Here is a 25,229-nt window from a genome sequence, read left to right as displayed (position 1 = left end):
ATGGCAATTCAGTCCCTGGCTGCTGGAAATACAAGGAAAAGCAAGGCAAGCCTGTAGGGTAAAGAGACAACTCCCAAGTGCTATTACAACCTGTACTCAGTCTGGCTTGGGAGAGCCACCTCTCTTTATTTCTCCCGTCTGAGGGGCATTGCATCTGCTGCAGGTTGGGTGAGTGCCAAGAGATTGGGGTGAAGGATGCATAAGAATAAATTAGGATACACAATGAAAACAGGGATGGAGACAATTATAGCTGGGTAGGTGAAGCATAGACCTCAGCTGAGCAATAGTCAGAAGGAAAGTGACAGAGACTAATGCAATACGAGCGAGACACAGACATGCAGGTTCTCAGCAGACAGAAGGAGGTGTCTGAAAAGGCCCCGTGTGCAGCTGTACCAAATCTTCGTGCTCCGCTGGATGCTACTGAGCCTTTCCCCTAAAAATGATCCCAGCAATTCTTCTCGGGAAAACCACCGGCCTTAAGTGGATTAGGCACGGACGGGGTTCGAACCCGTGATCTTCGGTTTACGAGACCGACGCCTTACCACTTGGCCACCGCGCCTGCGTTGAAATCGCCGCTTGACAGCTATATATGCTGGCACCACTCCCGACAGTGGGCGTGCTCTTGAGGCACCGCCGAGTGCGTGGGCAGCATTTAGAAGCACCAGCTCCTCCCACTTTCAGTGGTCCGAGTACTCATGCGCACTGCCTGGTTGACGCGAGCGTTGCGTGTCGTTCGCAGCAAGCTGCTGGTGCTGTGTAAGCGGGGAGTCCTGGGGACTTCTCCGGCGTTCGCCGCAGAGCCCGGGGCCAGGGATTCTCCGCGGGGGCGGCTCACGCTCCCCGCCCAGGCTGTGTGGGGGTCGGGGGGAGCGCGCGGCCGGCCCGCCCTGCGCGGAGGGGGTTTACCGTGGCTCAAATAGGGGAGGGTGTAAAATTCCCTTCCCGTCTTCCGTTACGGGGCGGGAACGTTAGCCGGAGGAGGCGCGTGGGGCGTCCCCTTCGTGCTAGGGGAAAGGGTCAAGGGAATACGGGGAGACCAGCGCGTGGCCCGCAGCCGTGGCGGGGGCTTGCACACTCACGTTGCACAAGTGGGGTGGCAAGCGGGTGCCCGGCCGTCAGTGTGGGCCTGAGGGAGAAGTGGGAGCCAGGTTTTGGGGTGAGGGGGTCTGTGTTGAGGTGTTGGTATAGCGGGTGGGGGTTTCACTTGAGATGCTTCCCGCTCAGTCTGCCGGGGGCGAAAGGCAGTCAGATTTCAGCCGGGGAGGTAGGCACCTCCTGAGAAAAGCAGCAGTCACAAGCTTTCTGCACGGTAACTGTTTTATTGAATATACGAACGTGATAAATATTATTGTCTGCCAGTAGATGTCACTGGTTTTATAGTAGTAGGTAAGTACATACACAGCACAAATCCATCTACTCCTTCTGTACAGTGTTATGATTTTCCTCAGACTGAAAAATTCCACTCTGCAGGGTCTGGGGCCCCCTGGTGGGCTGTGAGCAGGTTTCGGGATGGGGCGTGGGGTGCCAAGCAGGGCCAGCATTAGATTCGCTGGGGCCCTGGGCAGAAAGCCAAAGCCCCACTGCATGGGGCTGAAACCCCTGGAGCTGCACCCAACCCTGAGCAATATAGCTGTGGCCTGGGGCCCCAGGCAGTTGCCCTGCTTCCTACCCCCTAATGCTGGCCCTGGCTTTTATATGCAGAAAACCAGTTCTTGTGGCATGGGTGGACCATGGAATTTTAATAGCAGGGGGGCTCAGAAAGGAAAAGGTTGAGAACCCCTGCTCTAGTGCTAGGCAAAGTTCAATCCCAACTCCATAGATCGTGGCTTTCAAACTTTTTTTCTGGCAACCCAATGGAAGAAAATTGTTGATGCCCATGACCCAACGGAGTTGGGGATGAGGGGTTTGGTGTTTGAGAGGGACTCAGGGCTGGGGATGAGGGTTGGGGTGAGGGCTGTGGGGTGGGGCCAGGAATGAGGAGTTTAGGGTGTGGGAGGGGATGCTGGGCTGGGGCAGGGAGTTCGGGTGTGGGCTTGAGTGGGGCTGGGGATGAGGGGTTTGGGGTGCAGGAAGGGGATTACCTCAGACTCTGAGCTGGGAGTGCAGGCTTGGTTTGGGCTGTGGGTTTGGGGTGTGGGCAGGGGATTCGGATGCAGGCTTACCTCGGGCGGCTCCCAGTCAGCAGTGCAGCAGGGGTGCTAAGGCAGGCTTCCTGCCTGTCCTAACACCGCAGACCATGCTGTGCCCCAGAAACGGCCAGCAGCAGGTCTGGCTCCTAGATGGAGGCAGGCAAGTGGCTCCATGCTGCTCTTGCCCGCAGGCACCGGCCTCCAGCTTGGCCAATGGGAGCGTGCGGAGCCCTGTGGCCCCCACCTTGGAGCTGGACTTACTGCTGGTCACTTGCAGGGCGCAGCGCGGTGTCAGAACAGGTAGGGACTAGCCTGCCTTAGCCGGGCAGCACTGCTCTCGGGACTTTTAACAGCCTGGTTGGCAGTGATGACCAGAGCCGCTGCAACCCAGTGCCTTATATGTCACGATCCAGTACTAGGTCGTGACCACAGTTTGAAAACCACCTTCATAGATGTCCCCTAAGCATATCTCTGAAGATAAATTGACAATCAGGTTTGCTGCTCTACTCAGACTCCTCATATGATGCATAGACATGCCCTGTGGGAGTGAGCCTCCGAGTCCAGGTCCATGGGCTTCTGGTAATGAGGCTCCCACTAGTGCTCTAAAAATAGCTGTGTAGACACTGAAGATTTGGCTCTGAAGCTGGGGAAACTTTGAGAGCCTGAGCTCCAGCCTCAGCCACAACGTCAAAGCACCATCTGTACAGCTGTTTGAAGTGAGCAGAGGTTGTGCTAGTGTTCTTAAGTGTGGATCTGGGCAGGGAGGCTCGCTCACAGACACAGTGTAGATACACCCAGAGAGATCCCATTAAATCCTCTGAGGAGAATTATCCCAGACACCCAAGTTAAGTGGTTTTCTTGGTTAATTTTGTGATGTATGATCCTTCCGGTTGCTGATGTCAGATAAAATCAAAAGGGTCTACCTGGTGCAATGAGTCTAAGCAAAATTAAGCTGTCTCAGTAGTGATCGCCTATGTTCAAGAGTAACCTTCCTTGCCCTCTTGGTGTATGAATCCTGAATCCCCGCTGTCCTCAGAAATAAAAGTATAAATGAAGAACTGATTCATTGTCCAGTGAAGAAAAGAATTGCACATATTGGCATTACTTTATCACAATAAATTTCCTTCAAAGAGAAACCATAATAATTCAAAACCTACAGGATACTGTAGCAAAAAACAGTGAGACAATGTGGCCTAATGATAGGGCTCTGATTTGAGTCTCTCAAGACTTGAATTGTGTGCTCTGCTCTGCCACTGATATGTGTGACCATGGACAAATCACTTCCCCTCTCTTTTCAGAGTAACAGCTGTGTTAGTCTGTATTCGCAAAAAGAAAAGGAGTACTTGTGGCACCTTAGAGACTCACGAAAGCATATGCTCAAATAAATTGGTTAGTCTCTAAGGTGCCACAAGTACTTCTTTTCTTTTTCCCCTCTCTTTGTCTTATTTAGAAGGTAAGCTTATTAGGGCAGGGACTGTCTCTTAATATGTTTGTACAGCAACTAGCATGATGGGGTCCTAACCTTAGCTGGAGTTTCTAAGTGTAAAAGAACAAATCTGTTTCAGTTTTGTAGTTTGCCATAGTAGTTCTAGAGCTGCATGAACTTATTGTATGAAATGTAGGGTGAAATGAGGCATATTTAACTGTGGATAGCTCAGTTAATAAAATAATTAAGTGAACCCCCAGTGAGGATTTGATGAAAGGTGGATCAGTCTACATTCTGGTGTGTTCTTGAGACTGCCCAGCAGGGAAAGCCACAACTGAGACATTAGTAATGACCTGAATGGGCCCAATCCTCTGCTGAGTTTTTTCTTTTGCAGCATCTTTCATCCAGCCATGTTCATTTGCTAACTTACAGTTCCATAGCATGGTGTGGACTCTGGTGCAATGAATCAACTCTAGATACCAAGAGAGAATCCTTCCCCTAATGAAGATGCTGGTTTTGCGTTAAATATATGGATTGCTCTTAGCATCCCTGATATGGTGATGAAGTATGTGGGGGTGATAAGTTTTGCTTTTGTGACTAAGGATGCACATGTGCAGCTAGTGATCCCAATTAGGTGAAGGGTTACCTCCTTCTGATCCCTCTGGCCTGATCCTTATGATACCAGGTGAGGACCAAACTGTAATAGGTAATCTTAGATTGTTGTGCTTGCCACATCTGGCCCACCTGGTTCTTCCTGCCATTCTCTGCCCCAGACTCACTGACTGGAACCTTATCTTGTGGTACATGTACAGTTCTGTCTTTAGGCTGCTCTGCTGCCCTTTTTTATGCCCTCTCTGGTGAGCTGGTAAATCATATGTTTTTGTTGTGGTAGCAGCAGTGTGTGCACGCGTATGTATAGTGGGTGTGTTATGTGAATTATGCTTTGTGTACATGACTTGGCTTCTCAGAGATATGAAATATTGTATACATTTCTTCAGTGTTTGCTGAGACCTTTATATTGTAAAGTTACTTCGAATAACATGGAGAAATTAATAATCCAAGATGAAATGATGGTTAAGGTGGTGTTTAGGTGAAATAATACATGTCTTAATGACCGATGTAAAAATAGAAAATTTCATCTTGCCTAGAGAAAGTCATCTGATCTGGTTACAAAACAGTGGCTTGATGTCCTAGGTCAAACCACTCTCTTATTTGAGTATTTTGATGCTGTTGTTAGGTATCTAGTTAAAGAGCTGTTTGTTGATGAATTTAAGGAGTTTTTTTTAAAATGTTCGTGCTGTTTAAATCATTATCCTTTGTTGGTCTAGCTTCTGTTGGTATTGTCATTTCTTACATGATATGATGTCACAAAAGTCATATCCTTTAATTCTGCTGTGTGTGCTGCACTGGGGAGCTCAAAGTTGAACCGTTGTTGAAATATGGTAGGAGGAAGTTAAGATACTTGCTTTGTCTCTCAGGGTTAAAGTTTTGAAGGATTAAATTCCTATATGTCTTTAAGATGACAAGGTATATCTCTTAGTTTTCTGGTACTCCTTTCTGTTTTAAATTAACTTTTTTCAATAGAGGGAGAGCAAAGCCAAACCAAATTGCACTTACTGCATTTACTTCTGACACGACCTCTTAATATTGTACTTGTTCTCAATCTTTATTAGTTGGGGAACTTTGAATCCATTCTTTTACATAACATGTTTTTGGAGAGTCCAATGGACAGTCCTGTTTGTGGACCCTGTTTTTTGAGAGAGCGTGTGTGTGTAGTCTTCTATCTTCTGCTGAGCATGGGAGCAGAACTTCGGATTTTGATTAGAAGAAGTTTTTTTTTACTTTTTCTGTCCACAACTTTGTTAATTATGCAAAATTCTAGTATGTCTTCTGGTGGTAATCTCAAATTCATTTTTAATTTCTGTTTTAGATACACGTTAAGTTTCTCTGCCTTCATTTCTAGCTCTAAATAGATGCCTCTTTTTAAAATTGAAGCCACAGGGTAGGTAAGTGTTCTGTTAGTTTTATTTGAATGTTCTGTTTTTCTGTCATCTCCTTGGGATCCCAGTGCACTGATAGGCACTCTTTAGTAAAAGGATTTTTCTGGATACTTTTTCATTTTGCATGTTCCTTGATTTTTTGATGGGCTGTTGTGCAGTATTAATGTCATGAGTAGTGCAGTGTTGCTATATAGTGGTCATCTTCACATGTTTTTCAAGATTTTGCTTAGTGTTTAAGAAAAGATCATTAACTATGAGATTTACCTCTAAATATGCTTCTGGTAATCTTTCCATAAAAACTCAGTGAGGCACAGGTGAAATGAATGAGTTCCTGACTCTTGTCTAGTCAGTGATGTTCTGCAGCTGGATAGTAATTTTTTTTTTCTTTTCTTTTTTTTTTTTACATTTGTAGATTTCTCCTCCATAGTAATGTAGAAATAAATGAAGTTTCATTCTTTCTTAAGATAGTTACAGCACCACTTGGCTGGATTTCTGCAAGTGCAGGTGGGGCCTTGGGTATCATCGTTTTCATAGACTCACTATATGCTGAAGGAATTCTCCAGAGGAATACAAGAGCATCTTGGGTTATAAATGGTAAGTAAGGGTCCTTAAACCCTTTTTGTTTTATTACCATAAGGAATCAGAGGTGTGTGGTTTTTTTTTTTTTTTTTTTTAAAGGTGAAGATGACCTGCTCTGAAGGTTATTTTAGCCATTGCAGGAATTGTTCCTGATTTAAGTTTTAGTGATTTCACAGTAGTGCGTGAAGCAAGTATATTAATTTTCTGATTTCAGTGATTTGAGAATAAAGGTTTGTGGCATTTCTCTTTCTTCTGGATACATGACTACAGATCTTGCATCTAATATGAAATTTATATCCAGGGACTTGAGAATGTTTACTAGGGTTAATGTTGGGCTTTTCCTGTATTTCCTGCCATGATCTCTTCTTGGAACTGTAGTGCTAGGAGCATACATTTTCTTAATGATTCTGCTACTTTTTTTTGGAAGTTCTCCATTTTTTTTCTGAATTATTTTCTTTTTTACATGGAACTCAAGGAAATATTTAGTTTCTTCATTGTTGAATGGTAAACTATTTACATTTTCCAAAACTGTTTCTCTTTTTACTCTGCTTATCCTAGATGGGTTTGGCATGGAGGCATCAGTAGGTTTCTGTGTCTATAAGGGGAAAGCACAATTATGATCCATGCTTTTCTTTCTAATATGCCATTCAGGCTGATCTCTAACTTGTTCTGGAATAAATGGTATGTCTCTTGCAATTCTCATTGCTGGAATCACTGGAATTAGGAGTGATTGGAAGAAGGAGCCTTTGGAATCTTTTTTCTAAGGACTCTGTCCGAGTAGGAGGAATTTTCCAGTGAGCCAAGTGATGTTTCTGTTTTATATTAAAATCTGTATGCTAAAGGAAATCTGTCAATGTCATCAATGCTATTCTTTCCATTGTGCTTCTTTTATATCATTGAGAATTGGTTTGGAAGTGGTTTCTTTTTGATAACGGAATCCTCTCTGTAAACTTGTTTAACTGTTACAGAACATGTTCCAATTTTGATTGCAAGTGAATTCTTAACAACATGAAAATACATTTTATCCTTTTTCCCCCCAAAGCTAAATTTTGGAAAATATTTTTTCCTAATCTTTGAGGATTTGAATTGGGATTCATTTGCTGGTAGAAATCCATTTTGTATGTGATGCATTGTTTTCCTTACAAGATACTCTTCAGGAAATGCTGAAGTGGCTAACAATAGATTATTTTTTTTCTTGATTCTGCACAGGAACATCACTGTATTCTGGGGGATACAGTTGTATAATTCAGAATTAAAATGAGAACTTTCACTGTTAGATGTTTGATGTTGATTTTTCCACTACTGAAATTGCCTTTGCTAATGTTGTTCGTCCTGAACATGTGCATGAGGTTGGGTTTCTGAAACCACTAAACCAGTTCAGACTTTTTAAATGAGACTAGATTTAAGATGATGATGTTCCACTGGATGATGAATAGCTTACTTGAACTCTCTTGCAAATAAAAAAAGCAAGCATTTTTCCATGTTCTGCGGATTAAAAAAAAATCATCCAGATACTAATTTTCACTCTTGATGTGTAGCAAGAATTCATGTATGTCTTCCAAAGTTCTTCAAAACTGCTGAAAAGTAAAAAGCCAAACAAAAAAGACAACCCTCGCCCCTGATTTTACAAATCCGTATAGATTAATCCTCTAACCTTTTTATTACTTCTTTAGTCTTTAAAAATGCCACATATGTATTTTTAAATTTCTTAAGGCGATTAAACTGAGTTTTTTGTCCCATTAATTGAAAAGGAAAATTATAAGAAACAAGTACAGTGTTTACAAGAAACAAGATATTAATTTACCATCCTACTACAAAACTTCATGCATGTGTGTATATATAATAATTCCTGGAATAGCTGTATTTTTCTTTTCAGAGTGTATTTCACTTCATAAACTGAGTGCCTGCACTGAACCTCAGAACATACATTTTTTAGAATGAAAAGTAGTATTTCTTATTTTACAGAGACAATCACCTGTATCTGGGGTGGTCTAATAGATAACCAGGAATAGTCCTTCCTTTCAGACCAAATACAGAGGGTTGTTGTTACTATGTCACCAAAGCTCTTACCTGTATAGTCCTGTAGGGTCATATTATTCAACATCTGTAAGTCGCTGTTGGGAGAGTTCGTGAGACATGAGCTGAAATGCCAGCAGATGCAGATGACATCAAGCTCTAGAGTTCCTGTACATCAGTGGTTCTCAAGCAGGGATACACAGAGATTTTCCAGGAGATATGTCAACTCATTTAGATATTTGCCTAGTTTTACTACAGGCTACATAAAAAGCACTAGCAAAATCAGTACCAACTAAATTTTCATACAGACAATGACTTGTTTATACTGCTTTATATACTGTATACTGAAATGTAAGTACAATGTTTATATTCCAGTTGATTTATTTTATAATTATGTGGTAGAAATGAGAAAGTGAGCAATTTTTCAGTAATAGCATGTTGTGACACTTTTGTATTTTTATATCTGATTTTGTAAGCAGTAGTTTTTAAGTGAGGTGATACTTAGAGTATGCAAGACAAATCAGACTCCGGAAAGGGATACAGTAGTCTGAAAAAGTTGAGAGCCACTGCTTTACATCAAACTTAAACAGCAGTGTAACAGGCTTTTAGTGTTTGCTTGAAACACCCCTACCATTTTTAAAGTGTTGATACTACTGGGGAAAATGTTAAGTGGCTTTTGCTGAGTCTGTTGTTCATATCTCAGCACTCCATCCAGATATAAGGGGCAGAGAATCTAGGCTGTAGGCTGAGCTTTCCCAAAGAAGGAAACTGAGAAGCAGCTGTGACTAGGAGAAGGTATGAACTAAATTTGAATCTTATTGATTTTTTTAAAAATAAAGTCATTCCTGTGGAAGAGGATGAGTTTTTAAAGCAGTTTTCTCAGTGTGTGGATGCTGTCTAAAGCTGAACCCGGGCAACACCTAGTTGATTCTGGAATAAAAAGGAAAGATCACCAATCCACTTCTCCTACTAACACCTTTTTGTATTCCTCTGTGTCTCCTCTTATTCATGGAGAGAAAAAAACTCTCTGACAAAATCCATAAAGCCACCATATTATTCTCCTTCAGATGCTTCCTGAAGACTTATCTCTGCTCTGAAACCTCCAAAACAATGCTGTCTAGCAATGCTTAGGCAGGTGGCAAGCTGTCACCTATACAAAACATGCTTGTTTCACTGTTACTTGTCTTGCCCACACCCACATTTGTTTTATCTACTTGTTGCAGCTCATGTCTTGGCATAAGCCTAGAGCGTGAGTGAGACCCTTGGCACAGGGACTGACTTCCTGTTACATGTTTGTACAGCACAGAGCCCAATGGGGCCTTACTCTGTGATATTGGGGCCTTGCTACTGTAATATAAATAATAATTAATAAAGCTTTAATATACCGATATAAACATTAAGTAAGTAGCATATGTTTATGGAGTGTTTATGAATGGAAAGAAGCAAATGAACAGCCAACAGTAACATTTCGGAACTAATCTAGATGTTCAGCCAGGTTTGGAATAGGTTCTAAGCACTTTCTGGAGCATAGTTTGTTTTTTCCAGATTGTTTTATTGATATTTAACTGCCTTAACATGTGATTTTTGTGACATGTTCTTTTCATTCTGTTTTCCAGGGAGATTGAGTTGATTTGCACTTTAGACTTCAGATTTCAGAAAGATGAGACAAAGATTTGTTGATAAAATATCTCATTTAAAAGAAAAATGTTTTGTATACACATTGAAGTTTGTGTTCCTTTAGTATCATTGTTAGGGCATCATGAACTAATGAATTTTCAGATAGCAATCAATCACAAAACAGATATATCTTGCTCACAAAACATGGCATAACTGCAGTTTTGATTATATTGGAAGATTAAAGAGGGTTATTAGTGTATGCTCAGGAATAAGATATCCTATATGCATGACTAATATGGCCTCAAGTACTGTCTCTGATACCTCTTTATGTGCCAGGCAGTCCTGTCAAGAGTCTTGACCCCCAGCTTATATTCAGATGGTGGATATCCAGTGAGAAAGCATGGCAGACTTGCCACAAATCAAGTGTTTTTGAGTAAATGCTGAGTATCCAAGTTAATACATATGTGGATATGTCTGAGTTTCAGTGATGTACTGCCCGTGTTTTAAACAAGAGGCTCCTACAAATATTTTCTCCCTGAGCCTGCGATAAACACCCTAGACTGGGTTTGGAGGGTTCAGCAGAGAGGAAGAAATAGGGTTTTGTTGCGTTCTTGTTTAGACAACAAAGCTTTATAAATCTTTTACTGGAAATACTTTTGTTTCTGAAAAATATGTGTATGGATATTTGTAAGTGAGTCATATATTCTGAAAGCTTCTCCAGCTCATGTTTGCAGACTTGATCATGCCCATCCAGTCTTTCTACCTCCATAAAGCGGAGCAGGAGATTCAACAAAACTCCAGCTGAATCTTGTAGGCACCTTTTGTAAATGCACTTTTGGCAAGACATACTTTATTTGCATTTTCTTTGGCAATTTTTTTCTTTCTCCCTCCATCTTGGATCTGGACTGGTCACAGGAGAATTTCAAATAGGGCTGGAAATCTTGCTAGCCCACCTGTAGGTTCCTAACTATTTTTAGTGATTGTGGCAATTTAGCAGCTTCAGTACAGCCTCAGAGGCTCCTGTGCTGCTTGTTGTCCACTAGGAACAAAAGGAATTTTGCTGTTTGAATGGGGCAGACTCCCTTAGCTTCATCAGTCCCCCAACAGTTTAACAACTCTGTGCTTCGTATCTCATTATATTAGGAGGTCTGTGGCAGAGCTGGAAATTAACTTCCAATCTACTGAGTACCAAAACCTTTTAATTGTTCACAAACAAAATGTGAAGTAGGCTCACTTAGAGGGGGGGAAAATGTTTTAGAATATGTACATTTCACATTAAAATATTTTTTCCACTTTATTCAACCAATGTGGACATGAGTAGTGAGGAATGGAAATACTTTTACCGGATTAATTTGAAGTATACTGTCAGGATGTCTGATATGCTAATAATTATAAGTGTGATTAAGAGTCTGGCACCATTCCTTCAAATTTGTCTCTAATATTTGTGTTATCTGTGTATATGAATGTTGGGAGGTCTGATTATTTTTCTAAAATTATTCTTGCAAGCATCACTCATTAATTCTTTCTGTACTCCTCATTCATGGAGACATTTCATACCAGTCATGCACTTGTGGTGCATTTCACAGTGCCTTCCACTTAATTCAGTTACTAGTTAATGTGTCATTCTGTTTCATCTGATGAAAATCCAAGGAACCAAGTCATTTTATTACAAATGAAACTTTTCATATTTATTTTGATAACATTCAGTGAGTGACTATATAATCTTAACCCACTCTGTCGGAACACTACCAGAAATAAAAATGTGTCTTCATTAGTACTGCTACAAGGCATGATCCTGAGAGAGACTTAACAGTCACTTAAGGACATTTTAAATTAAATGTTATTGACAACATTAATGGAGTGAGGCCCATGGTTGTGGTCTTTCTGTGTCTCCTTCAAATAGTCATGTTTGATGTCAGAGTATGAGGTTCAATAATTATATTTTTTTGCCTTCCATTAGAGGGCCTTGAAGAACTTTATAGGCATTAATTATTTAAGTATTGTAACACCCTTTTGAGACATATGGGTATTATCCCTATTTTCCAGGTGACAACATTTATGGACAGAGAAGTTATTACTGAAATTTTGAAATGGAGATACCTAAAGTTAGCTCCCTACATCTGCATATAGGCACCTAAATAAGCGGCCTGGTTTTCAGGAGGAGCAAAGCAACTGCAGCTGCTCATGAAGTCAGTAGGAGTTTGACACCTCTTTAAACAAAAAAGTACTGACTCTTCTGGTGCTGATTGGAGAAACCATTTAAGCCTATACTTAGTTCTGCAAGGCGTATGTGCTTTGCTGGATAAAAGATTTATTTAGGGGTCTAAATGAAGGCACCCAAGTTTGAAAATTTTGGCTTCAGTGTCTTTAAGGGCACAGGATGAGACAGCAGCAGATCCTGTAACAGAACTGAGAAGTCTTGGGCCTCAATCCACAAAGGGACTTAGGCACCTGAATGTGGGATTAGGTTCCACTGTGATCAACAAAACTCCTGCTGAATCTTGTAGGCACCTAAACTCACTGAATTCCTAAATTTCTGCTTCTGGGCACATGCATCAGTCTAACCGTCCAGACACCTATGTCCTACCTAAGTCCCAGAGCGATCTTCAACCAGGTAAAGATGGGCATTTGCCCTCCTAAATGGTGCGTGGTGCCTGCTCTGGTAGGCAGGCTCAGCGGTGCCTAACAGATCAGATCCCATTCAAAATCTGGATGGAGCAAGTGGTGCTGCTGCCACAACTGCCCACTTTAAAACTTTTTCCCTAGTAGTTAGCGCACACATCTGAGATGTGGGAGACTCAGGTTCAATTCCCCCCTATACCTTATGGGGAGAGATGATTTAAACAGGGCTTTCCCACCTCTCAGGAGAGCACTGTGATCATTGAGCTGTGTGATATTCTGATGTAGGGTTCCTTCAGTCTCTTCTGTTGAAGATGTGCCACTATGGATAAATAATCAAGGAGTGATTGGAGAAGGGAGACTGGACCTCCTAAATGGGTGCACTACCCACACCTGGACTACAGAGTCATATATATATTCTCTTTCTCTCTCTTTCCCCCCAACGTTCCCGATCTGTAAAATGGAGTTAGTGATATTTCCTTTCTCCCACTTACTCCACTTCCTCTTGCCATTTTGTGTGGAGTGTGGCAGGCATCTAACTCTGGAAGAAATTGCTTAGGCTCCCAAGCTCTAGGAAATGGTTTCCCATTTGTGGATCACCAAGCAGATATAGGTTCCTCTCATTGGCTAGCTTAGGCAGCTCCTCACTTTGTGTGGATCTCAGTCTAAGGTGCCTCTGTCTGCCCACTCGTTGTATAGTGAGCCTAGGTGTCTAATTCAGGGTTTGTGGATTGCAATGTTGTTCCTGTGATTTTTCTAGGCAATAGAAGTTCGGCACTGTGATGCTTGGTGTTGCAGTGCCTACATCCCTTTGTGGATCCAGGCCTTGGTTCCTAGTCCTCTACTCACCATGAGATAAATAGTTTACATAGACATATCACTAAGATTTTGGCACAGCTACAGTATTTTTATATTGTCTTATCTTGATCATTTGCTTAGAACTTTTACTTGCCATTAAATCTCTTCCTGTGTAAAGAATGATGGCACCTTCGTTAATTGCAACACAAAACTCCAGGCTTATTATGGGTTTATTGAAAAGGTAAATATTTGTAAGAGTGGTGTCCTCTTTTAATGAGCTTTATGATTCTCTCAGAGGAGATGTTCCCAGCTGATATTTGATTGTTTTGCTCAGTTAACTGTAGGAAACTGATTTTTAGAAAGGGAATTTATCATCCTCACGGTATACTTACAAAACAGCTTTACATAAATCTTTTAAAAGAATCTGAGTGATCTATGTCCTGTCTTTTTTGAAGTTGTCTCGTTAAGTTTGTGAGTGTCTGGGATAAAAATCTTCTTGTTTGTCTGATTTACCAGGTCTTGGTAGCAATTTACCATTTTTAGTTTTATTTCTATGAAATATTTTATTATTGGAGGAAACAAACTCAGTTTCTTGGGATATTCTTTCACTTTGTTTTGTCTTGGTGGAAATAATCATTCCAGTTAATGAGAGTTCTGAAACTGCTGTAACTTTAGAGCAGCTGTCAGCACTTCAGTTTCCATTCAGATTTAATATCTTTACCTTTGTCAAACATCAAAGAATAAAAGTTTAAAAAATCAGCTGCTGATAACTGGAGTTGGAGTAATACTTAATAAAATTTGTAGTTCTCCCTAGAATATTGTTGACAGATTTTGCCCTCTTCCCTTTTTTAAAGAAGAGAAATGTGTTATTTCTGCTTTCTCTACATAGATTTATGGGGCCTATAATAATTACACAAAAAAGTTCCAATAGTAATTTGTTTACACAAAGCACCCCCATCTCAGCCACACTGTAGAAAGTAGGTGTTTAACCCAAAGAAAAGACTACAATAGATTAATAAATAATAAGCTAGTCTCAACCTTTACTATAATGGTGCTACTATCCCACTATAATATTAAAACCAAAACAAAGAAAAAAAGTACACAGGGTCTGATTTTCATTTACATGAAAAACCTATTTAATCAAAATGTAATAGATAGTGTCAGCTGTTTTTTCCAGTTTCATCCCAAAAGTTCTTTTGAAGTCTCAAAATTACCTGTATTTTCAGGGCTGCTTACACATTCCCTCACAATCTTGGCTTAGAACTGTGAGTGCTGCATGAGTCCAGTGCTACAGAGTGGCAGATAAGGGAATGGGGAATGGCAAAGGTATGGTTGATACTGTTGGGAGCAAGGTTACTAGCATTTATAGAAATGGGGAGGTATTCAAGGGAGAAGGTAGTTTTCCTGACTTATCGACTGAAATGAGGAAGAAAAAAAAATCCCATTAGCAAAGGCTTAGTTATTTAGTCAGTTCACAGAACACACTTCGGGTTCATAAAGGCACTAGAATTAGGTGGGTGGGGGATATAGCTATGTATTGCTTAAATTGGCTAATTAAAAGCCCAGTACTCTTCTAATCTGTCTATATAATTTTACACAAAAAACCTATATGAAAAGAGTGTTACAGTTGCTAAGTCTAACACTAAAAGTTTAGAGAGTGTCAGACTTAAGGTTCCCTATACAACCTTAATATGATCCCTTGTGCATATGAATTATGATAGTCTTTATTTACATGACACACGTTATTTTTTCCACTCAGTCTCTTCCTGCATCCCCAACCCATATAGGGTTTCTCAACCAATTTCAGCTCTGTCTGCCTCCGCCACCTCCCTCCCCAACTACCAATCCCCCATTCCCTTCTCCTCCCATTTAGCTCACTACACACACCAATCGCACAGCCCAGCTCATGTCATTAAAATCAAGGCTGTTTCTTCGCTTCTATACTATTGGGCCTCTTAGGTAGGGCATTGAAAGCACAGATAATTTATCTGAAGAACTCTGACAAGTCTCTACTGAGTATATATGATCTGAGATAATTCACAGACTTGTAGCTTGCCCCGATCTGGGATTGCAAAAGTCACATTCCTGACATCGGAACCCCTTGCCAAATTTCAAGTCCCCTCTACAAAGGGTGGATGTGCTACAGCTTGTTAACGAAAGGGTTGTACACTTTTTTAACATGAGTAAAACAATATTTCTTTCCCCTAACATAATTTTTGAAAATGGCTGAATCGTTTTTGCTGGAATTAAATGTGTATATATATTTATCAGGCCAAGGCAGACACCCAGTATGGAAAATTTCAGTCCAAATGATTAAAAACTGGCAATGTAATAAGCAACTGAAAAGAGTTTTTTATAACTTTTACTTTTCAGACCTGGTTAGTTTGTACATATGTTCTTGATCATTTACAACCTATACCAAAACTTACCTTGTTTCCTGTAAGCATGGCTCATCAGCTTCTCATGCATGAGCCAGCATAATATTCTGCAATGGAGGTGCTTTCTCTGTAACACAATAGGTGACTAATCGTGCTGCTGCAGATCTAACTACTGCTTGTCAGATGTAGTGTCTCTTAGTTCCCCATTTACCACTGAGATATCCACATTAGCAGGAATGAATGTTTCCTCTGTAGCTAAAAGTGGGAATTTCCAGCTTACCTCTGAGGGAAAAATGTGAGCTGTTACTGAAAACACTCCCCTATATGAGAAAAGCCTTCTTGTTATAAAACACACTGCAGTACTTGTTTACAGTGCAGTAAACGTAACAAGTCATTGGAGTATATTTGAGCTGAATTATTCTGGAGACGATAGACAAGATTTTCCGAAGTGGCTAGTGATTCTAGGAGCCCAACTTGAGAGATGTTAAAGGAGCCTGATTTTTCTGAAAATGCTGAGCTCCCAAGCTCTGAAAAGTTAGACCCCTTTAACGTATCTTAACTTGGACAAGCCTCTGACTGTCCCTCACTGAGTACTGGAATCACTCAGTTGGTGAAACAACCCATCCCAGGTCTGTACAGTAGTTCCTGTCACCCAGCCTCCTCCTACCATCATCATAATGTCTGATGTGTCCCTTCAGGGAATGGAAGGCGCACCTAGGAGGACACACTGTTCAGGGCAAATGGATGTCTCAGGAGTGTCCCTTGCACATCAGCCTCCTCAAACTGTTAATCAAGGGCATGTCTGTCATAGTCATGACAGACAACATGGCCTGTATGTTTTACATCAGATCTCAAGGGGAGGAAAAAGGTAAAGCTGTGGAACTGGTGAATAGCCCATCACATCCTCATCTCAGCTTCTTATCTCCCAGGCATATAACACACTACAGGCAATGATCTTAGCAGCATTTCTCCCAAGATTACAAGTGGTAGCCATACGTGCAGGTTCTCAAACACATTTTTCTGATTTGAGGGTTCCCAGAAGTGAACCTCTTAGCCACTGTCACCAACAAGAGCTGTATAAAATTGTGTTCCAGAAGATGATAGGGTACTCAGTCACTAGGGAATGCCTTCCTGTTGCCTTGGATGAAGGGTATTCTCCATGGGTCTCCTCCAACATTTGATCTTGAGAGTGAACACGATCAAACAAGACAAAGACAGGACCATTTTAGTTGTTCCAATTTGGCTGAGACAAGTCTGGTACCCTAACCGTAATCACCTTGCTTTTTTTCTGGCATTGAGTCTTTGTCCATTCCGTGCCTACTGTCTTAGGACTCCCTCAGACTCTTCATCCCAACCTAGGAATTCTTTGTCTCAGAGCTTGGTTACTCGATGGCTCTCAGGAATAAAGACCTCCTGTTCTGCAGAAGTATAGGAAATACAGTAGGAAGATACCTCCTCAAAATACTTATCTTCAAAAATGGAAGAGATTTCACCTGTACATTCTTCTGTCTCCGCAGTCCTTGACTATCCACTGGAATTGAAAAGGTCAGGTCTCTCCGTGCAGTTTGTCAAGGTTCACTTGGCAGCTATACCAGCTTTTATTACTCTGTTGGGGGATTCTTAGTGTTTGCTAACCCTATGACAGCAATATTTATCAAGGGATTGATGAACCTTTTCCCACAGTTCTGAAAAACAACCTTTGTATGGGATTATAAAATTACAAATTTGGTGTTTAATTGTCTCATGACACTCCCTCTAAGCCAATGGCAACCTGATCTCTTCTTCATGAATCCATGAAAATAGCATCCTTGGTTGTCATCATTTGTGCCTGAAGAGCTGGGGGAATGAGGGCTTTAATGGGAGACCTCTCCCTTTATAGTGTGTTTCATGGAGAAAGTTTCATTATGACCACATCCTAAATTTCTACTGAAGGCATCTTCTTAATTACATATTAACCAGGTTATTCATTTTCCAGTTTTTCTCCTCAAAACACACCAGACCAAGGAGGAAGTTTTTCTCCATATTTTGGATGCCAGAAGAGTGTTAGCCTTCTATCTGGACAGAACCAAACCTTTTAGTAAGACTGCCAGGCTGTGTGTTTCATTTCTGGACAGATCCAGAGGCCCCACAATCTCAACTTGGAGACTCTCAAGGTGCATCTCTGGCTGTATTATCTCTTGATATGAGGCTGCCAACATTCAACCTTCTTCTGGGGTGTTAGGCCTTTCTTCAAGATCCCAGTCTACTTCTGTGGCGCTATTGAAAGATGTTCCAGTGGCTAAAATCTGTAGAGCAGCAATACATACTTTCTCCAGACACTGGGTCTGCTGCTAGATGAGATGCTGTGGTTGGCAGTGCAATTCTGTCTTTAGTGTTAGACCCAACTCTGAAGTTCCTTCCTCATTCTTGGGATACTGCTTGGGTGCTCCACTTCAGGTGACTCCCATAGGGACACTACTTGAAAGAGAAGTTTCTCACCGTGTGCAATAACTGATCATCTTCAAGGTGTGTCCCCCTGGGTGCTCCAATACCTGTCCTTCTTCCACTCTGCATTGGAGTTCCATCTCATAAGAATTTGGTAGAGAAGGAACAGCGAGGAAGACTGGAGTGCCCAGGGCTGAACAGGCACCGTTACTGAAAATCTCAGATCAAAGCTGCATGGGACACATGCACTTGAACCGGAGAACCCATAGGGGGACACGTCTCAAAGGATTCCAGTTACTGCGCAAGTTGAGTAACCTCTCCTTCTCCTGCAGAATTTTTTTATTTAATGGGTAAGATTGCTTTTCTGTTGGTGCTGTTTGGTTCTGTTGTAAATGGATATGAAATAGCATTTTTAATTGCTCAGTTTCTGTCTAAATTTGAAGACTTAAACTTTAAAACATCTTAGGGGTATGGAATAATGTGTCTGGATTCTTCTTCAAGTGCTTGCTCATGTCCATTTAGTTGTAGGTGTGTATGCCTGCCATATGCACCGGTAATGGAAGTTTTTTCCCTCAGTGGTATCCGTAGGGTACTGGCTCTAGCACCCTCTGCAGAGGCGCCTGCATGGTGCAGTATAAGGGGCGCCGCCGGCTCCCCGCACCCTCAGTTCCTTCTTACCATCAGTGATGGTGCTGGAACATCATTTTGCTTCGGCAAGCCTTCTCTTTCTCAATCCGTTGATAGAAACTTTTCCCTGTAAATAGTTAATAGTTTCCCTTAGTGTAGTTTAGTTAGTCCCGGATGGGACTCAGCCTAGGGATGGGGCATGCCCCAATCCCCAGGCTTCAAATCCTGTGATTGCTGTAATAATATCATGCCCATCGGTGATCCTCATAGTAGCTGTCTGAGGTGCCTGAGCAAGACCCATATCAGCCAGTGACACAGGCCTCCGGCACCTGGACATACTGTCAACACAGGATATCTTAGTGTTACCGGTGCTGCCCACACCGGCCACGGCAGTGCCCTGTTGTAAGAGCAAACCTGTGCTGGGACCTTTCCAGTGGTCCCCATCAGTGAGGCACTGCTCCCCTCCACAAGGAGTGTCCCACCAGCAGTCGCCCATGCGGAGCTGCCAGGCCTCGGACATGGGGAGGCTGGCCCGACGGAGCCCCCACTAGTCTCTGGACTTGGGGCACCACTCGCTGGCATCAAGACACAAATCGCCTGACTCATGGAGGTGCGCCCATTCCTGCAGCCCCAGTAGCAGGACCGACCTAGCTGCTCCCCTAATGTGCAGCACTGATCCAGGGACCCAAGCAAACGGTCCCAAGAGCCTTGCCACTGGTCGCCGGAGTGCCAGTATGGGTCGATGTTCCCCACCTCAATGGCTGACTTGCTTTCTCCCGCTCGATGGATCTGCACCGCTCAAGAAGTGTGAGGCATAGATCGCTGGGCCACCATCACCGATCTGTTGAACGCAGTCAGTCTCCGGGAGTTGGATGTGGGGACTCGTCATGATCTGATAGATCCCCATTGCAGCATTGGGATCGGCACAGTCATGACCAGGATGAACAGTGGGCACTGGCCTGGTCTCCTGTATGTGATCCCTCCTCTTCGGACTCTGGTACCGAGTAGGAGTCCATATCAGCGGGTCAAGACCCCGCAGCAGCGGTACCCAGTCTGCCGGTGGCACTGCCATTGCATCGTGGCCCTAGGGCCAGTGGTCTGTCCCTTGGGGGTTTCTACAGCCTTTGCAAGGGCTCAGGTCAGTCTCAGAGGCCTCAGGTAAACCATCAGCCACGGTTTCCCACCCACCCCCCGATGTGGAGGGCTCTGGGGAAAAGACCCCTCAGGTCCACCCAGCTCCCATGGAGGGACCAGCCGAGCAGCCATCGGAAGCGGCATATCCTCTGTGGCTCCTCATCCTTGCCTAACTAGGTGATTACAGGGCCCCCTCATCCAGTTCTGTAGGATGATGCTAAGGCCCATCAGGTGCTTCTAAAGAGGGTTGCCTCGAACTTGGGTCTTTCATGCTGGGAAGCTGGAGGAACCCTTGGATTCCCTATTTGATGTCCTCAGCTTGGTGGCCCGAGCCAGGGTGGCTTTGCCCCTGCATGAGGGGGTGGCAAAGATCACCATGTCCTTGTGGCAGATGCCCTTGTAGCTGCTGCCTATCTCCAGAAGGGCAGAATGCAAGTATTATATTCCTGCTAAAAGTTTTGAATATATTTACATGCACCCTCACCCAAGCTCCCTGGTGGTCTCTGCCATTAATGAACAGGAAAGATGGGGCCAACCAGGAGTGACCCCTTAAAAACAAAGACTCAGAGGCTCAGTTTCTTTGGAAGAAAGATTTATTTGTTCTCAAGCCTCCAGCTGCGAGTGGCCAACCACCGGGCCCTGCGTGGCTGCTATGACTTTAATATGTGGCGGTCCATGGCCAAGTTCGAGGATTCACTGCCTGAGGACCCCAAAAAAGAGTTCTCTGTGATCCTCAAGGAGGGAAAGGCAATAGAGCGGCCCTCCAGGCAGCCTCAGATGCGGTGGCTTGAACCATGGCCTCAGCCATCTCAATGAGGAGGGCATCCTGGCTGCACTCAGCGGGTCTATCGATGGAGGTCCAACAGTTGATTCAGAACCTCCAGTTTGATGGCCAGGCTCTGTTTGCTGAACAAATAGGTGTGAAAGGACTCCTGGGCGACGCTAAAGACCCTGGGCCTCTACGGCCTGGCCAGAAAGCGTGTCAAGCTGCAACATCCCCAGGGTTCTGGGAGCCAACCCAGATTGGAACCTGCCTGTAAAAAAGGCAGGGGCTACAGACACTGGCAAGGTCACCAGCCAGCATCCTCTGCCCAGTAGAGCTCCACCTGCAACGAACAGGGTGTTGAGGGTGTGCCTGAGGGTGACCTACCAGCCTGGATCCTGCTTCCCTGCATTTCTCCAACTGCCTGTCTCCTTTCCTCCCCGCTTGGGCCTCTATAACTTCAGGCTGTTGGGTCCTCAATACCAAGGTGCAGGTTTGTACCCTCCAGTTTCTTTCTGTCTCCCCCCTGCCCCCCACCCCTTCCCTGGCCCTCTTCAGGGACCCTGCTCACGCAGGAGGTAAAGGGCCTTCTGCAAGTGGGGGCTGTGGAGGAGGTCCCTCAAGAGTACAGGGGCAAGGGGTTTTACTCCCGGTACTTTCTAATCCGCAAAGTCAAACGGGGTCTGAGACCCATCCTAGACCTGCGAGACCTCAACAAGTATCTCAAGAAGTTGAAGTTCTGCGTGGTCTCCCTGTCCTCCATCATTCCCTCCCTGGATCCAGGAGACTGGTATGCTGCCCTTGATTTTAAAGATGTGTACTTCCATGTATAGATATTCTAAGGACACAGGCACTTCCTCCACTTCACGGTGGGTCCCACTCACTACCAGTTCGTGGTGCTTCCTGTTCACTTCACGGTGGGTCCCACTCACTACCTGTTCGTGGTGCTCCTGTATAGTCCCAAGGGTGTTTATCAAATGCATGGCAGTGGTGGCAGCTTACCTCAGGCGTTGGAGTATCCAGGTTTACCTGTACCTTAACGACTGGCTCATCAAGGGCCGCTACAGGTATCAAGTCCAGTGCGACGTCTCAATGCTGCAGATCATGTGCCATGCCTTGGGCCTGTTGATAAATGAGGAGAATTCGACATTAGTCCTGGTACAAAGGTTAGAATTCATCAGAGCAGTCCTCGACTCCACCTGTGCCAGAGCATTTCTGCCACAGGACAGGTTCAAGAAGATGGTGAGTCTCATTGCCAGCGTCTCTGTATATCCCCTGACCATGGCCTGGGTCTGTCTCAGGCTGTTGGGTCACATGGAGATGTGTACTTATGTCATTCACCATGCGAGGCTCAAACTGTGACCCCCGCAAACAGTGCCTGATAACAGTCTACACCCCCTCCAGAGACCATCTGGACCAGGTTGATACGATTCTACCAAAGGTACTCGCTTCTCTGCAATGGCGGTACAGGAAGGAGTTCCGTTTGAGAGTCCACGACCCTCAGGTTATCTGATATCAGATGCCTCTGACCTTGGCTGGGGAATGCATCTTGGTATGTTGCAGACTCAAGGGGCATGGTCTCCAGAGGAGCTGACGTTGCACATAAATGTCAGGGAACTCAGGGCAGTTCGCCTAGCCTGTGGAGTCTTCCTGCTGCACCTTCCGGTCGAAGTGTACGGATACTCACGGACAACATGGCGTCGATGTTCTACATTAACAGGCAAGGGGAAACCCGTTGTCAGCTCTCTGTCAGGAAGCACTCAGTTTGTGGGACCTTTTGTATGCAGCACGACATGCATCTTGAGGCATCACGCCTCCCTGGTGTTGGGAACACTGGGGCATGGCCACTAGGTAACTCGAGGGGATGGAAGACCACAAGTGTCGATGAAGCCCCCTCGCACTAGGCCCCTGTGTCCTTGCCCCACCCCCTCCTGCCTGGAGGCACTCACAGCAGCTCTGCGTGCTAGGCCCAAGTGTCCTTGGCCCCACCCGCCTGGAGGCACACACAGCAGTTATGCTGAGAATCTGCAACAGTATGTTGCAGAGTCAGACTGCCTGAAACTAAGCAAGGCCAAACAGGGGAGATATGGAAGAACAATGCTGAATAAAGCAGCTTTATGTATAGTTTAACAAATGATACAGAGAATCAGGGAACTAGCTGGGAACTGGATTGGCTGGCTATATGGATACTTGGAGCAGCTTGCTATTGGATAAGTATGCTGGGAAAAAGGATGTATAAAAGCCTGTGTAACTTCCTGCTCTGTTGTGCAGGATTTGAGATTTTATTCTCCCTGTACCTTTTTGAAGCTTCAAATAAACTTTTCTGCTTCTCCACCCCGTTGTGATTATTGGGTGCAGCACACCGGGTAACGAACCAACTCAAGCTGTTGTTCAGCCTCTCGGCACTGGGTGCCGGCAACACTGGCGTCCGGAATGTGCTGGCAGATCGCCTCAGCAGGTCCTTCTTCTCTTCCCATGAGTGGACCCTACATCCGGAGGTTGTCCAGGTACTCGTCCAAAGGTGGGAGCTCCCCGAGTAGACCTGTTTGCCACCAAACAGAACAGGAAGTGCCAGTAATTCTGCTCTTTCCAGGGCCTTAGCAGGAACTCCCTCTACAATGCCTGCCTTCTGTCGTGGGAAGGGGATCTGTTATACGCATTCCCACTGATTCCATTGGTCAGCAGGATCCTAGCAAAGGTCAAAAGGGACAAGGCAAGAGTCATCGTAATTGCCCTGGTGTGGCCTCACCAGCACTGGTTTGGCACGCTCATGGACCTGGCCGTGGCTCCCCCGGGGCTGCTGCCCAGCCGTCCAGATCTCCTCTCACAAGACCACGGATAACTCCTGCACCTGAACCTTCCTTCCTTCCCTTCCTCCACCTGATGCCTTGGTTGCTGAGTGGCTGAACCCAGAGGAAAGGGCCTGCTCTAGCCGGGTACAACAGGTTCTCTTGAGAAGCAGAAAACCCTCCACCAGAGCAACTTACCTGGAAAAGTGGAAGCAGTTCTCCTGCTGGGCGGAGGAGCATGGCATCTCCCCGACACGCTCGTCTGTGCAATCCATCCTTGATTACCTGCTCCATCTTAAACAGCAAGGCCTCATGCTTTCCTCCATCGAGGTGCACTTGGCAGCCATATCGACTTTGCATCAGCAGGCCTGGAACAAAATGGTGTTCTCACATGACATGTCCATCTGGTTCTTGAAAGGACTAGAGCAGCTCTGGGACCCAAATCCTCCATGGGACCTCAACCTTGTCCTCTCAAGGCTCACGGGGTCTCCTTTTGAGCCCCTGGCCTTCTGCTCCATTTCACACCTGTCATGGAAAGAAGCTTTCCTTGTAGCTGTTACCTTGGTGAGACGGGTCTCCAAGATTAAAGCCCTCACCTCTGAGCCCGCTTATACGGTTTTCTACAAGGAAAAGGTCCAGCTGTGACCCCACCCGGCGTTCCTCCCTTCCATGTTAGCCAGGATATCTATCTTTCTCCTAGTTCTCTGTCCAGAGCCATACTCAACTGCGGAGAAGAGGCTGCACACCTGGGATGTCCAGCATGCCCTAGCATTCTACCTGGAGCGGACCAAGGCCTTCCACAAGTTGACCCAACTCTTTATCGCAACCACAGACAGGATGAAAGGTCTGCCAGTGTCCTCACAAAGGATCTCTAATGGGATCACTTTGTGTATCTGGACCTGTTATGAGTTGGCGCAGATCAAGCCGCCACCCATACTAAAGGCACAAGTGTCCTTGGTTGCCTTCCTAGCGCATGTCCCCATCCAAGACATTTGCAGGGCCGCCACGTGGTCATCAGTACACACATTCATGATGCATTACGCCATCACCCAGCTGGCCAGAGATGATGCTGGCTTTGGCAGAGCTGTGTTGCAGTCGACACATCCATGAACTCCTGCCCCGCTTCCAGTGTTACTGCTTGAGGGAGACCTACGATAGAATGGGCATGAGCAAGCACTCAAAGAAGAAAAGACAGTTACTTGTTTCATAACTGGTGTTCTTTGAGATGTGCTGCTCACATCTATTCCTGACCCGCCCTCCTTCCCCACTGTCAAAGTTTCTGGCAAAAAAGGAACTGAGGGGGAGGAGGAGCCGGTGGTGCCTCTTATACCATGCCATATGGGCACTACTCCAGAGGGCACCAGAGCCGGTCCCCTACAGATACTGCTGAGGGAAAAACTTCTGGCACTGGTGCATGCGGCGAGCGCACACACCTACTGTGGAATGGACATGAGCAACACATCTCTAAGAATACCAGTTATGACACTGGTAACTCTCTCTCTCTTTTTTTATGCCCCTACGTGGGTTAATTTTATATAATGGTATCACAAATATATGACCGAACATATATGAGGCCCTGTCTTGCAAGGTGTTGAATGTCTTTCAAATCCCACTGTAGTCAATGGCACAGTTTAGGAGGCAGTTAAGATCTTGTGGCATTGAATCTATTGCTTGTGACATGTAACACAACAGATTTAGATATAATATAATATAGTACTTGTCTGTAGAGTTAAACTACAGGGATGAGCCAGCTGGAAATGGCTTTTTTTATTTCTTTCCTTTGTTGACAACACATTTTTTAAGCATAGCACCCTAAATGTGATGCCCATTGTCATAAATATAAAGGGAAGGCTTACCATCTTTAAATCCCTCCTGGCCAGAGGAACAAACTTTCACCTGTAAAGGGTTAAGAAGCTAAAGATAACCTCGC

The 25,229-nt window shown here is 44.4% G+C and overlaps 1 long non-coding RNA gene across 2 annotated transcripts in view; it reads left to right on the top strand.

Annotated features, from left to right (window-relative positions):
• Positions 1-692: 692 nt before the first annotated feature.
• LOC311526933 overlaps positions 693-25,229 on the top strand; it is a 54,285-nt gene continuing 29,748 nt past the window's right edge. For both annotated transcript variants that reach the window (XR_014713198.1, XR_014713199.1), the window contains exons 1-2: positions 693-756; positions 6,024-6,149. This is a non-coding gene — a long non-coding RNA (uncharacterized lncRNA). The remainder of the gene's footprint in view (positions 757-6,023; positions 6,150-25,229) is intronic.

This window comes from Lepidochelys olivacea (assembly GCF_965140295.1).
Source record: "Lepidochelys olivacea isolate rLepOli2 genome assembly, chromosome: 10".
NCBI classification, from domain to species: Eukaryota; Metazoa; Chordata; order Testudines; family Cheloniidae; genus Lepidochelys; species Lepidochelys olivacea.
The sequence above is the reverse complement of the archived record's forward strand: the minus strand, read 5'-3'. Positions and strand labels throughout refer to the sequence as shown.